Genomic DNA, 15,051 nt, shown 5'->3' with positions numbered 1-15,051 from the left:
GATGCACTAACAATTACGAATAGAGAATTAGTTGCAATTATTACACTTGATTTTTTTCTCTATTACACTTGATTTTTTTCTCTGTTGTGATACTTTCTTTGTCTTAATTCTTGGAGTTAAGTGATTGATGGTATTGTCAAACTCAAGACGGCATTGTTTTGTTGTTTATGTTTATGGAGATGAAAATTGACACATCTCTTGTTTTGTATACTTGTAATCATTTTGATACCTAAGATATTTTTTTCTATTCTAGGACGTGTCAAAAATGTTAAACTAACATTATTATGCGTCAACTTTAACATTTTGACTTACATGTGAAGTGAAAAGCTATTAAAGTTCCACCACAAAATGAATACATGACAAATAAATAGAAATTGGCGAGCATTTTATAAATGAATTCAAATTTATTTAAATGCATCCAATTATAAATTTTTCTATGATTCAAACAAACTATTTAATCTTTACTTAAATGAGTTTTACTGCTACTGTATCCCTACTCTTTATTTATTTATTTTAACTCTTCAGCAAAGTCCTTCATTATAACAGCGTGTAGCCTATATATGTTTTGAGTTTTACAATTTAGGAATAATTACTTGGCATAGCTACCTCTAAGAGGTAATTATTGATAATAGCTACTTTTTAATTTATTTATATTTAGTAGCTACAGTGATTTTGTAAATTATCATTCATAACTACACCAAAATACATTAGATTTATGACTTGTATTTCTCCCTCCCTCTCTCTGGCCAAATACCTTTCCCTCTCTCTAGTGCCTCTCTCTTCTCCCTCGGCCGACGCCATCTCCTTAGTCTCTGCGGCCAAGTTAGCTTTCTCACATATTGTTGCTTTAATGGTGGCCACACCTCCCCCTCCGCCTCTTCCTCCTCCAAAGCGACACCACCAGATCTGAGAAATGTCACTGCTTCCTCCACTGCCATTACGCTTCTCAGATCTAACGGATACCGGAACTCATGGCTTTTTCTCCTTGTTGTATCTTAGATCTAAATGTATTTGAAATTTTGTATCTGAAATTTTGTTGAAATACAGTCAAATAGAGTCGTTGGCTGATTCTATTTTGAGGGGCAAACAAGATGTATTTAACTGTATGTGTTGGTTGAGTGATCTATATACATATATTTGTATCCGATTTTTTGAGTAAATACATTGTATTTAAAATTTTGCATCTGAAATTTTGTCGAAATACATTCAAATACAGTCGTTGGCTGATTGTATTTTGGGCGCAAACTAGATGTATTTGACTGTATGTGCTGTTTGAATGAATATATATATATATATATATATATATATATTGATGTATACTTTTGTTTTGGATGCAGTTGAATGTATTTGAATGTTAAACTACAAAATTTCAGATGCAAAATTTCAAATACACTATATTTACTTGACAAATTGTCTATATATATATATATATATCTATATGTGTGTGTGTGTGTGTGTGTGTTTGTATACAATTTTTGAAGTAAATATAGTGTATTTGAAATTTTGCATCTGAAATTTTGTGGAAATACATTCACATACATTCAACTACACCCAAAACAAAAGGATACATCAATATTTAAACAGACAAAAATACACAACTCCCGTCGTGTATTTAAATGAACTTAAATACATCATTTTGAATACACGTGTATTCGGAGAAATTAAAGTTGCATGTATCCAAATACAACCAAATACATGTGACTTCAGATAAGGTTAGGTACAACTGAACAGTTGATTCAAATACACTGAAATATAGTCAAATACAACGAAAATGCCTAAATGTAGCTACGAATTGTAAATAGCAAAAAGATAGCTACGGATTGAAAGCAAGCATTAAAAGATAGTTATTTATGTAAGTTGTCCTTTAATTTATTCATGTTAAAGACAATGAATTATTTCTACCTTGGCATTTTAATTAGCCAAAAACAAATGCATTTTTATATCTTAATATCTTTTCAATCCGCTTTACTAAGTTTAATAATGCCTTTCTTCAAGCCAAACATTTTTCTAAACCACAAAAATAAATTATGGGTGCGTTGGGTATGATGGTTGTTTTCCTGTCTTGGAAAATAATTATAACTTCCTTATTTTTGGTATTTGTTAAGTAAGCCAAAACATAATGCATTTGTATGTAATTTAGGAAAGCACTAAGCACTATGGGAGTAAGGTGGTTGGGGGGGCGGAGGTCGAGGGTGGTGGGGGTGGGAGGTCAAAGGATGAAAAGAAGACAATGAGCTTAGAATGTTGCTCATGAAATTTATTTTCCCTAATCCCATTAGAAAAATCATTTTCACAATTTTGGAAGAACCTGTTCGACCAACCAAACATGGACAAATTGTAAGACATTTCCAAAAAGAAAATATATTCCTCCGTACCAAACACACCCCATATCAACTTAAAAAAAGGGCAGCAAGCAATACATCTGAACTTATCTAATATTGAACAAAATAATGCAGGTATGTACAGAACTTTAACAAGCGTATATTTGATGAAATTTTCTACTTTACATTATTATTATTCCACAACACATCTATAGGGACAGTATCATTTACACGAGCTACAAATGTTGATGTACTAACAGATTGCTACCTTTCTGTAAGCTCTTATACTTGATTTGAAACCCTGTAGTAATTTGTCAAGCTCTTCCCATCCAACTCTTTCGAAAAGAATCTTCTCATATAGTCCATGAATAAGAATTCCCGGTAAACTGCTGGTTTTTCATCCGATATTAGTTCGGGTAGAGGTCCAAATGAGTTCTCTCTTTGGCCTGGGTTAAAGAAGACAGCAACTGATACGCGTGGTTCTTGATAAGGGTTGGCTAGAACTCGGTGCTCCACGCTCTTGTATTCATCATTCGATATGATCTATAAAAGGGAAGTCGATTCATCAATGGTACAATATTGTTTAGAGGAAATATGAGAAACACAAGAATAAGCATTGAATCACACTATGTTCAGGGAATAGCTCCAGCAAACGCAAAAATTAAACATACAAATAGTTGTTCTTGACAGAGCATTTTGGTCTCGGTTGATGCTACCATTACTACCTGGAGAAGTAAATCCACACCATAAGGGGTCGTTTGGTTGAAGGTGTTAGAATTAACCCTAGTATAAGATAATACAGTATTTGGTTAACCGCATTAGAAAACATAATTGTTGCATAACTCTATGCAGCGTTTGGTTGACATTATTCAAAAGCATCTGCATTAAGTTATGCAATAATCTAAGGGTTATTTTATATGGGATAGAATGTGTAATAACATCGTGTATTAGCAATGCAGAGATTAAACTATTTGAAGACTAAAAATATCCTTTTAAAGTATTCATATATAAGAATCTCTTCCTTATAATTAAGGCATAGTAATACCTTTGAAGATTTTTAGCAAGAAGAAAGGGCTTCTTGTATTTCTGAATGAATATACAATCCATAAGAATGAGTACTTATACATGAGTTCTAAGACTAAATAAGGAAAGACAATATTACACAATCAATTCCTAATCATTTACATCAATACAATATATTCCTAAAATTAAGCTATCAATCTTAATCATCAATATCAAATCAACATCTCAATCTTAATCATTAATACCAAATCAACACTCCCCCTCAAGTTGGTGCAAGATGTCGCACATGCCCAACTTGCAAACCAGTGTATGAAAAGTCCGTTTGTTGAGGCCTTTAGTAAACACATCAGCTAGTTGTTTTTCTGATGACACGTGGAATAAACTCAAGACACCACCCGTGACTTTTTCTTTGATGAAGTGTCGATCAATTTCAACGTGCTTTGTTCGGTCATGCTGGGCTGGATTTCGAGCTATACTGATTGCAGCCTTGTTGTCACAATACAAGGAAAGTTTCCTTTTTTCAGACAATCTCAATTCTTCTAGTAACTTTTGTAACCACAAAAGTTCGCAAACACCCTGGGCCATAGCTCTATATTCTGCCTCCGCACTTGATCTAGCAACTACACTTTGCTTCTCCAAGTGACCAAGTTTCCTCCTACGAGTGTACAGTAACCGGATGTAGACCTTCTGTCATCTAAAGATCCAGCCCAATCAGCATCGGTAAAGGCTTCTATTTGGAGGTGACCATGTCTGGAGTAAAGTAGACCTTTTCCTGGAGCAGACTTCAGATACCGCAAAATGTGAAAGACAGCTTGCATATAAGGATCTCGAGGATCATGCATAAACTGACTCACTAGGCTGACTGAATAGGCTATGTCTGGTCTAGTGTGAGAGAGATAAATGAGTCTTCCAACCAGCCTCTGATATCTCTCTTTATCAACTGACTTTCCAACTCCGCTTTGTAGTTTGTGATTGCTTTCAATGGGTGATTCTGCTGGTTTGCAACCTGTCATACCTGTTTCTTTTAAGAGATCCAGAATATACTTTCTTTGAGAAATAAAGATTCCTCTTTTTGATCTAACAACTTCAATTCCCAAGAAGTACTGCAATTTTCCTAGATCCTTGATCTCAAATTCCTGTGCCAACAACTTCTTCAATCGGGTCATCTCCTCTTTGTCATCTCCTGTCATTACTATGTTATCAACATAAACTATGAGAAGAGTGAGTTTACCCTTTAAATGTCGTATAAAGAGGGTGCGATCCGCATTGCTTTGTTGGTAACCAAAGGAGATCATTGCTTTATAGAATCTGTCAAACCAAGCTCTAGGAGATTGCTTCAATCCGTACAAGGCTTTCTTCAGTCTGCATACCTTTCCTTGACTTTGTTCAGTACCAAAACCAGGAGGAATCTCCATGTACACCTCTTCTTCTAAGTCTCCATGAAGAAATGCATTCTTCACATCAAACTGTTGCAAGTCCCAGTCAAGATTAGCTGCACAAGATAGAAGAATTCTAATAGTATTCATTTTTGCAACAGGAGCAAGTGTCTCTTGATAATCCACTCCAAAAGTCTGAGTGAATCCTTTAGCCACCAATCTTGCTTTGAACCTTTCAATGGAACCATCAGCTTTATGATTTACAGTGAAGACCCATTTGCAACCAACCAACTTCTTGTCTGGTGGTGATGCGACAAGTTCCCAAGTCTCATTATTTGATAAGGCCTTCATTTCTTCCATCATAGCTTTCTTCCACTTAGAATCTGCAAAAGCTTCCCTCTAATTCTGGGGAATAGACATAGAAGATATAGACAAGGCAAAGGCTCTATAGGAGGGCGATAAAGAATTATAGGAAACAAAGTTAGATAGAAGGTGTTTAGTGCAAGATCTGACTCATTTCCTGTGAGCAATAGGCAAATCTAACTCATTAGGAAGTATAGATAACTCACCAGAAGAAGAAGGTTCGGCTTCGGCAGGTTGTATGATGGCTTCTTCTGCTCTATTTCTCCTTGAGTAAGTTATCAAATCAGGCCTATCCTAACGCCCAACAGTCTCCCCCTGAATTCTTTCTCTAATTTCACTTTCTCTTATGGCAGTAGTTTCAATAGTCTCCCCCTGAATTCTTTCTCCAATTTCACTTTCCCTTGTGGCAGTAGTTTCAACAATAGAACTAGGAAAAACCATCGCTTCTTCCTTAGAATTCTCCCCCTGAAGAGGTGATGGTGTAATACTGAAATAGGGCTTAGATTCCCAAAAGGTAACATCCATATTGACAAAGAATCTCCTAGAAGGAGGGTGATAATATTTGTACCCTTTCTGTGTTGGAGAATACCCAATAAAGGCACATTTAAGAGCTCTAGGTACAAGTTTCCCAGAGTTTCTAGCGTGAACAAAGCAAACACACCCAAATATCTTTGGAGGAACAGTATAGTCATTTTTACCCTTTAAAGCTTCTAAAGGACTCCGGAAATTAAGAGTTTTAAGTGGCATTCTATTGATGAGGTAGGCAGCTACTAGAATGGCATCCCCCCAGTAAGGCTTCGGCAGATTCATGGTAAACAAAAGGGATCTTGCTATTTTTAACAAATGCCTATTTTTTCTTTGAGCAACCCCATTTTGTGCACTAGTATAAGGACAACTAGTTTGATGGATTATCCCAAAAGACTCCAAGTAAGCTCCAAAAGTTTTATCCATGTATTCTGTGCCATTGTCAGTTCGAAATATCTTTATCTTAGCCCCAAACTGAGTACAAATCATCTTATGAAATGACTTAAAACAGGAGAAAACTTCACTTTTGGCTTTTAACAGATATACCCATGTCATTCTAGTGCAACAATCGATAAAAGTAACAAACCATCGACTACCAGACAAAGAAAGTGTTTGAGTAGGACCCCAGACATCAAAATGAATAGTCGAAAAGGGAATTGTGCTTTTATTGTCACTCAGAGGATAAGAGTTTTTAGCGTGCTTGGCATATTCACATGCATCATAAGACAAAGATTCAAACTCAGTTCTAGAAAATAAACCAGGGTATAACTTTTTTAAAGCAAAAAAAGATGGGTGTCCCAACCGTCTATGCCACTGTATTATTTCTCGGTTGACATCCTTATTTTCTACAAAAAAGGCCTGACCAGAGTCTCGAGTTCCATCGATCAAATATAAGCCATCATGCAATCTACCACTGCCAATCTTCTTCCCTGTATGAAGGTTTTCAAAAACACAATAATCAGGAAAGAATCTGACACTATAGTTTAGTTCTTTGGTGATAGCGCTAACAGATAATAGGTTAATAGGAAAATCAGGCACATGAAGAATGGATGATAAGGTAATATCAGGAGTACAAAATATTGAACCTGTTCTAGAGACAGGGGTTAGGGAGCCATTGGCTATTCTGACATAATCCCCTTTGGGACTAGGAGAGTAATTTTGAAGGCCTTTAGAAGAGCCTGTCATGTGTCTATTCACACCAGAATCAATAATCCAACAATTAAGCTGAGCATTAAAAGCAATACCTGACTGCACATAATTGGGCCTAGCAACACTAGAAGAGTCAAGTTTGTTCAGAAGACGGCGAAGATGTTGAACTTCATCTTGAGACAAAGTCTCTCCAGAAGTAGTGTCACCTATATTATCTGGATGGGAAGGGTTATAATAGGCCTACGACCCGAGAACTGAAAAAAAAAATTCCAGAAAAAAATCGCCGGAAAGTTGGCTGCCACGCCGGAATCCTAATTCCGGTGATCGAAAAAAATCAAAACTGATAGGGATAGGCTCAGGATGTTCCAGCGACCCCAACAGAGAAAAATAATCCAGAAACGAACTGAACGAGAGGAGTTTTTTGTGCGGACAGCCACAAAGAGAGAGAAAAACTCGACCTCTTTGATAAAACACGGAACCCTAGTGCTGCGAGAGAGAAAACTCACCTCAAAAAGGCAGCAATGGCTCTGATACCATGAAGATTTTTAGCAAGAAGAAAGAGCTTCTTGTATTTCTGAATGAATATACAATCCATAAGAATGGGTACTTATACATGAGTTCTAAGACTAAATAAGGAAAGACAATATTACACAATCAATTCCTAATCATTTACATCAATACAATATATTCCTAAAATTAAGCTATCAATCTTAATCATCAATATCAAATCAACATCTCAATCTTAATCATTAATACCAAATCAACAACCTTCATATTAATCTCCGCGTAAACAATCCCAACATAACTAAAGATGTGAACCAAGCGACCCCTAATACTAACTTCCTAGCATGACAATTGGCATGTTGATCCCTTTACTCCTTTGCTCAAAGTTTCCATACCCCTTCCATTTTCTTTTACCTTAACTGGATCCAGAATCTTATTAGTACTACCTAGAAAAGAATCAATATTTGAATTAAACTTGTGTCTGCCTTTATTACAACCTTTTACATATAATTCACTTTGGAGTTTAGCAATCTCAACTTTTGTTTGACACAAATGCTTTCTCGCAATTTCCTCGGAGTCGACATCATGTACAACTAAAGTCATAGCAACAAATAACTTTTTCGTCAACCCATTTAAGCACTGTCATAGAGGAGGAAAAACTAATACTAGGAACAAAAAAATAACTAGGTGTTTATTTCCTGTGAAGGAAGCGACGAAGATCAGAATATAGATATGGTTGCCTGACTCGTATAAAACTGAAAATTTCGAAAGTAGGACAAGGAAATATATGATGTTCACAATCATCCCATGATAGATGACAATTTGAGACACTTCATGCTACCCGATCAAAAACTTACAAGTGCTACTGAAAACATCCTCGGTTCTATGGCTGAGTTGTTATTAGTACAAAAACAGCTATTCTGTACCTTCAAAATGAAGCTGGTGGAACTGAAAATACAGGGTTTACTAAACAAGATGCTCATATATAACTTCCTACAAGCACATTAGATAAACGTGATTACCAGTGAAGATGCTCAAACTTTGGTAGATCATTTGCAGCTAGATAACAAAGGCTCTTTCATTAAACCCATTTAAGCGAACTAGAACTACCATAGACGATTTTGATGTTTCCTTTTTATTGATCTACTCCTCAAATCCACTCGCATGTCTCAAGGATACAAGAACATTTTTAGTCAAAGAACAAAACTCTTAGTGCATGACAACATAGCTAACCCATGAATTCAAACATATAGCAGCTACAAGTAATGAAATTAAGCTGGACAGTTTTAGTTTGCCCACTCTCACCTATTAGTTTCGACATTGATCACTTCTTTGGTTGTCACTTGCAAAAATTTATGATGAACTCTAGATAAATTCTTGTGTAAATGTTAACTACATTCTTTAACATACCACAATCTTCTACAAAGAAGTTAAGGTTTTCCTCGACATTTCTAATCCTCATTTGCATCAATATCATGCATTTTTTGAGTTTATTCAGAAACAACCTCCCTGCCCGTCAATAGGTAGGGGTAAAGTCTGCGTACACTCTACCCTCCCCAGACCCCACTTGGTGGATTATACTGGATATGTTGCTGTTTTTCTTTGAGTTGATGAGAAAATAGTACCAAATGCACGACCTACTCTTCCCTCAAATTATATAGCTTTTGAAGCCAAAGTATTACTCTCACAATCCTTTGTTCATTCTCCGCTATATTAACTCAAGTTTTAACTCTGACTTGCACCTCTATAAGAGTTTATCAAAATAGTCCCTAAATTCTAATCTCCAGTGAAGTTGTGATATGTTTTTTGGTATTTCTATCCATGTGCCATTCACATAATCGATACATGTATCATGTCAGGGAAAACTTCTTTAGTGGCAAACGCTTATACATGAATTTGATCGGTAAAAATAGTTGTCAGTGCTCTTCATTCAATTGCCTTAAAAATGTTTGAAATAACCAAATAAAAGAAACAATTGCGTTTTGAAGGCAACCGGAGGAAGACCGCCGGGAACTATTTTGACTAATCAAGCTCATGCATAGAGTTTCAATTAAAGACGTTTCTTCTGATACATGTCATTGTTTATGTGAATGACAGATAGATAGAAATGCCCAAACGAACATACCACAGCTTTACTGGAAATTGGGATTTAGAGACTATTTTGATAAACTCAAATGTAGGTGCAGCTCAGAGTCAGAATTTAAGTTAGTATGGTAGAAGATGATCAATTACTGGGATTGTGGGAGTAATATTTGGCTTCAAAAGCTATATCATCTGAATGAAGAGTGAGTCTGCATTTAGACATTCTATTTTCACTGTAGACATCAAATCAATTCAAAGAAGTGAGAGCACGAATAGGGTCTTTATAGAAATGACACGCAAGAAAATGAGTATAATTGAATTTGTAAAGAATTATGAGCAATGAACATATGAAATGTGTGCTGTTAAGGCAATGAGGATCACGGATATCAAGGAAAACATAAACTTCCAATAGAAGATTGTGAGCATGCAGCTAGTGTTTACACAAGAAGAATTTATATAAAGGTTCACCATGAATTTTCGGAAGGGACAACTGGGAAAGTGATCAATGTTGAAACTAATAAGACCCATAGTAAATACACAATTTTTTTTATTTTTTTTTTTGTGATAGCTAGTAGATACACAATTTTAAATCGTAAAATGGGCGAATTGTAACTGTCCAGCTTAATTCTCTTGAAAATTTCATAACTTGTAATTGACTTCAACAACAACACACCTAGTGTGATCCCCACAAGTGGGGTCTGAGGAGAGTGGTGTGTAGTTGACATAAGTTTAAATCTATGGATTGACTATATTGTCAATTGTCATGCATTAAGAGTTTTGTTCTGTGACTTGAATATTTTTGGTATTCTTGAGCAATACATTTTGAAAAGATGGACTAAAAATACTAAGCATAGAAATGGATTTGAGGAGTAAATGAATAAGTTAGAAACGTCAAAATTCTCTATGGAAGTTCGGCTAAATGGATTAATAAAAAAGGCATTTGTTGTTATGACTTTGGTTGCAAATGAACTACCAAAGTTTGAACACCTTCACTACCAAAGTTTGAACACCTTCACTGCAATCATGTTTCTAACATATGCTTGTATGAAATTATGAGCATCTTGTTTAGTAACCCTGCATTTTCAATCACCGGCTTCACTCTCAAGATACCAAACAACTATTTTCGTACGAATACCAGCTCAACCATATAAAGTAAGTTGCTCGTACTCGGGTGCGGGTACCCAACACAAAAGCAGATCCGAGGTCGAATTTAGCAAAATCTAAATTTTAAGATTTGGGGGTACGGATACAAGTATGAATATGGGTGCTGGGATTCGACTACAAAATATCAAAATTATAAAAATAGAGCTATAAAGATATTCTAAATTTTTGAGATATTTTGTGGAAAACCTACATATATGTACAAGAATTCAATCTTTCATTCTCCAAGATGGGCGTAAAAAACATAAATTAATGGTCAAAAAAATTAACATGCTAATAATTAATTTAGAAATTATCCCTCCTTTCTATGAGAAAGAAAACATTTATAAACAGTAAATATGACCAGGAGGAAAAGCTAAAAAAGATTGAAGGTATGCCATTTACCATGTCTTAAATCTGTTTTATCTTTTATTTTGAAAAATCAAAATCACAATTTATCCCCCCAAATTTGTCCATGAACTCTGATCAAAGTATCCGATGTGGATTGACCGAATCCCACACCCGTATCGTGTCAAGACAGGTGCGGCAGCAAAAATGAAGAGTCTGTGAAACTTAGCCTATAACCAAGGATGTTTTTAGTACCATTAGTTAGTGACCGGATAGTTTTGAAATGTCTCAAATAGTCTTCTATTATGGGATGGTTACGCACATAAAGAAATTCACATAATTTTCATTTCCCACTTTGAAAATTTTGAATTGTAAACAAGTCAATCAATCACATCGATATTCTTACCATTGTAACTTCCTTTTGTAACAAGGGGAAAGCTTATTAGCTTTTGTCCTTCACAAGAGCAAAAATAAACACATAGTCGTTTATTTGTTTCTACTTATAAGTTTTTGCTCCTCTGTGGCAATTCACTTAAATGGGTTGGTGGAAGAGTCATTTATTGTTATGACTTTAGCTGCAAATGCCACCAACTTCAAGGAAATTGCTAGAAAGTATTTATATCAAGCAAAAATAGAGATTACTAAACTCCAAAGGGAGTTTTATGTAGAAGGTCGTGAGAAAACGAGCATAAGTTCAGTTACAAGTGTTGATCCTTTCCAGGCCGTAAGAGTCAGATTCTGGACCCAATTAAGAAAAAAAAGGAAGGGAAAAGGATATTGGAATCGAAGCCAAAATTGAGCACAGGAGGAAAAGGACTACCACATGAGCAACAATCCTAGCGTACCATGGAAGTGATTATAGGCACATGATCATCTTTAATGTCACAAATACACATGAGTCCATGGGATTAACTTTTGAGGTTTAATCTCTAAGTGTCTAGTGACATAATTTTTGCAACTGGTCTTTGTACTTTTATTTCGTCTATTTATCTCAATCTGTATTTTCCTTCTAAAGTCAAACATGCAGTTACATGGAGAATCAAACAAATTTCACTCAAACTTGACTCAGACTCAAGTTTACAGGCAGGAGGTTGCAATAAAAAACAAGGCTCAAACAATACTCAAGTAAATGTTAGCATCATTTTGAAGAGAATTTAGTTTGAAGCATAATTGGATCCTCTATTGCATGTGAATCTCCTAGATATGCTTTTATATTCTTGCTACAGGGGTATTCTTAAACAATTCATTAGCGCTACAGAATATCTTACATCTATGAACTATGTATCTCTAATTCATAGTGAAATATAGTATGACAAGTGAACCTTTTTTATATTCTAGTAGAAGAAATGTCAAGTGAAAAAGAGTCTTAGAAATTTTAGTTTGAGACATCTGGTTTTTTTTTTTTTTTTAAGCAATATATAGAGAATCCTTGGGAGATAGGGAAAGATTCGTGCCTAAAATCCATAGATGAATGGACGTAGCAGAAGATCTCAACAATTCAGTTATACTTAGATAGGATTGGAGCAAGATCGGTAGAAGAACTTTCCGTTGAAGTAAAGAATCCCGATCAACAATCGAGTTCCAATTTGGAAATAGCATCCAAAGCAATTGCATGTTTAATTTTGGATAAATGAGCACATCTTAAATGGAGTAAGAGATGTTTTTGCTGCTATTGACCCAGATTTAGATGCTCAAGTCGAATTAGGAGCATTCCAAAAACTCAGAGATCCAACTACGAAAAGACAGGCAGCCTGAATTATGGAAGTCGGAGAAACGACAGAAGAACTAAAATGACTCTAACTTTGCAGACATACAAGAAGTGCAGAAGAGTTATTTTAGGTGGAATTGGTCGACAAAGCGAGAAGGTTGTATCGAAGAGTTGTTTTAGCTACCAGATGCAATTAAAGTATAGTGTAGTTACTAAATATAAACACCGCTTATATGTTCTCTACCCCAAGTAAATTCCCCTTAAAAAATGGATAGACTTATGTTATTTTAAAGCCAAGGAGATATTCCTTCAAAACGAAGGAGACAACCCACGAGGAAAAGAAATTGCTTCGTGGCTTTAAAAGAATAAGTCTACTAAGAAAAACGAGTAGACGTTTTTTTTAAAAAAGTCACGTGACATTTTCTTAATTAGAAGATAAGCTAAATGATTTTTCAAAAAACTTCTGGCTGCGAAAAAGGTATATTTGCATCATTTGTCTAATGGCAGGGGTATATTTGCACCATTTGTGTAACTGCGAGGTATATATGCACCACCTTTTTAACGAGTGATATATATATGCTCTAAATCGAAAAGTTGAGGAATATATTTGCACGTTTGTCCATTTTTGTAAGAATCTTCGGGAGTGGCCGTGAGCTAGGAACTCTAATAAAATAAGGGTTAAAACTTAAAAGAATTAAAGAATTTGGAGTCACCTTGAATAAATTTGCACACTGCAACTAAAGTAGATGTTAAGTTACCTTTGTCATTGTCAATCAGTGAATGACAATAGCTCCCGGAATCGGCTCCAAATCAACCCAATCTTCACCAAATTCAACTTGCAACCCCATCACCTCATTCTGCACCAACACTGTCAACACACCGGGATCAGTATGTGGCGTTAGCCCTTTCGTCAACTCTGGCTGTGGACAATAAGGGTAGTAATGTGCAGCCATTATTCTTGCATCTAAACATGACAATTTCCTCAATCTCTCCTTATTTACCCCTAAGCCTTCACAAAACAAACCCATCAATTCTTCCCCAATTTTCACCACTTCTTTGTCCCACTCAACCGCCGCCTCCCTACATACCTCCGGCACGTACTCCCACTCTGGCGGAATGGGACCCAACCTGTTGGAAAAAATAATTCAAAGTTGTTAGGAATATTAGAATCATGTCTGAATTGTATTCATATTCAAAATTATATAGGAATAGGGGTGTGTTTGGAATGACAGAAAATGTTTTCCTATTTTTTTTTTTTTGGTTGCACTAATATCTAGGAAAATGTTTTGTAGAACATTTTCCAGATCAATAAGAACACGCCAATACCCCCAAACCCCCTCCAACCCCACTTGCTACCCAAAGCTACCCACCCCACCTACCCCCAACTTCGCCTACCCACCCCCACCCCACCTACCCCTTGCCTACGCCATCTCCCACCCCCCACCCCGCCTACCCACCACCAAAAGTTACCCTCCGATTTCAATAGACTGATAGTATTTTGCTTTGAATATATGCAAATGCTCTCAAAATGACATTTTTCAGCTTGCGTACCAAAAACAAGAAAATGAGTAGAAAAATCACTTCTTTTCCGAGTGAAAAACATTTATCGCCATACCAAACACACCCTAGGTTATTCAATTTTTAATCAATAGAGATACTACTAGCTATTTTCATATTGCGGGAATTATAGAAAGCATTCAAAGATTCACAGAAATTTTGCATTCTTTCACAACCTCATCTGCAACGTGTCCCTCCAGCTGGCAGCTTTAGAATTATACAAATCAAAATTCGTAGAATACGCAGCTCCAAGTGTCATATCTCTACTATAATACTTCATCTTCATCTTCACTTCATCAGTCAATTCATTAAACGACTTAACCAAACCCACAATTTTATTTATTGCCTCCACGTTAATAGAGTGATTAATAATCTGGAAAAATCCAAGTGTCGTTGACGCACTGTGAATTTGGTCAACCAGCGTTGACCGAGGGAGAGAAAAGTCAACGACGGGGATTGAGTGCTTTTTTGTAACCGGGTCGGGTTGTGGGTTTCGGGTCGGGTTATGATGGGTGGATGAAGAAAGTGGGTATGGTTGTAAGGCCTTTGTCGACTAGGACTTTTACTCCGATTTTTGATTCGTCGAATTCTTTTAATTCTTTCAGACGGTCTGGGTTCGAAACTTGGTTTGGGTTGTTAAGTTAATGTTTTAATTAATTTTGAAACATTTCATCTGATAAAAGTTTTTCAAACTAAATGAATGTGAACTTGAAGATACATTCTTCATTTAGTATTTTATGTTTTAGGTTCTTGAAAGTTACATGAAAGTTGCATGTATTCATGAACCTATTTTAAATCCTATTTAACGGAAACTTTTATGGTATGTAATTTTTATTCTATAAATAGTGTTTCATTCTTTTGGAAAAGGCAAGCACTTCAAGAAAACAATTTCCCCTAAAACCTTTAGAGACATTGATCAAAAGGTGAAATCACCAATTCAAGAATAGAAGAGCAA

At 35.7% G+C, this 15,051-nt stretch overlaps 1 pseudogene; it reads right to left on the bottom strand.

Annotated features, from left to right (window-relative positions):
- Positions 1–2,590: 2,590 nt before the first annotated feature.
- On the bottom strand, positions 2,591–14,725 carry LOC132614282 (1-aminocyclopropane-1-carboxylate oxidase homolog 1-like; annotated as a pseudogene).
- Positions 14,726–15,051: the final 326 nt, after the last annotated feature.

The sequence above is a fragment of the Lycium barbarum genome, chromosome 10 (genome assembly GCF_019175385.1).
Source record: "Lycium barbarum isolate Lr01 chromosome 10, ASM1917538v2, whole genome shotgun sequence".
NCBI classification, from domain to species: Eukaryota; Viridiplantae; Streptophyta; class Magnoliopsida; order Solanales; family Solanaceae; genus Lycium; species Lycium barbarum.
Note: the sequence above shows the minus strand (reverse complement) of the source record. Positions and strands in the feature narration are given on the sequence as shown.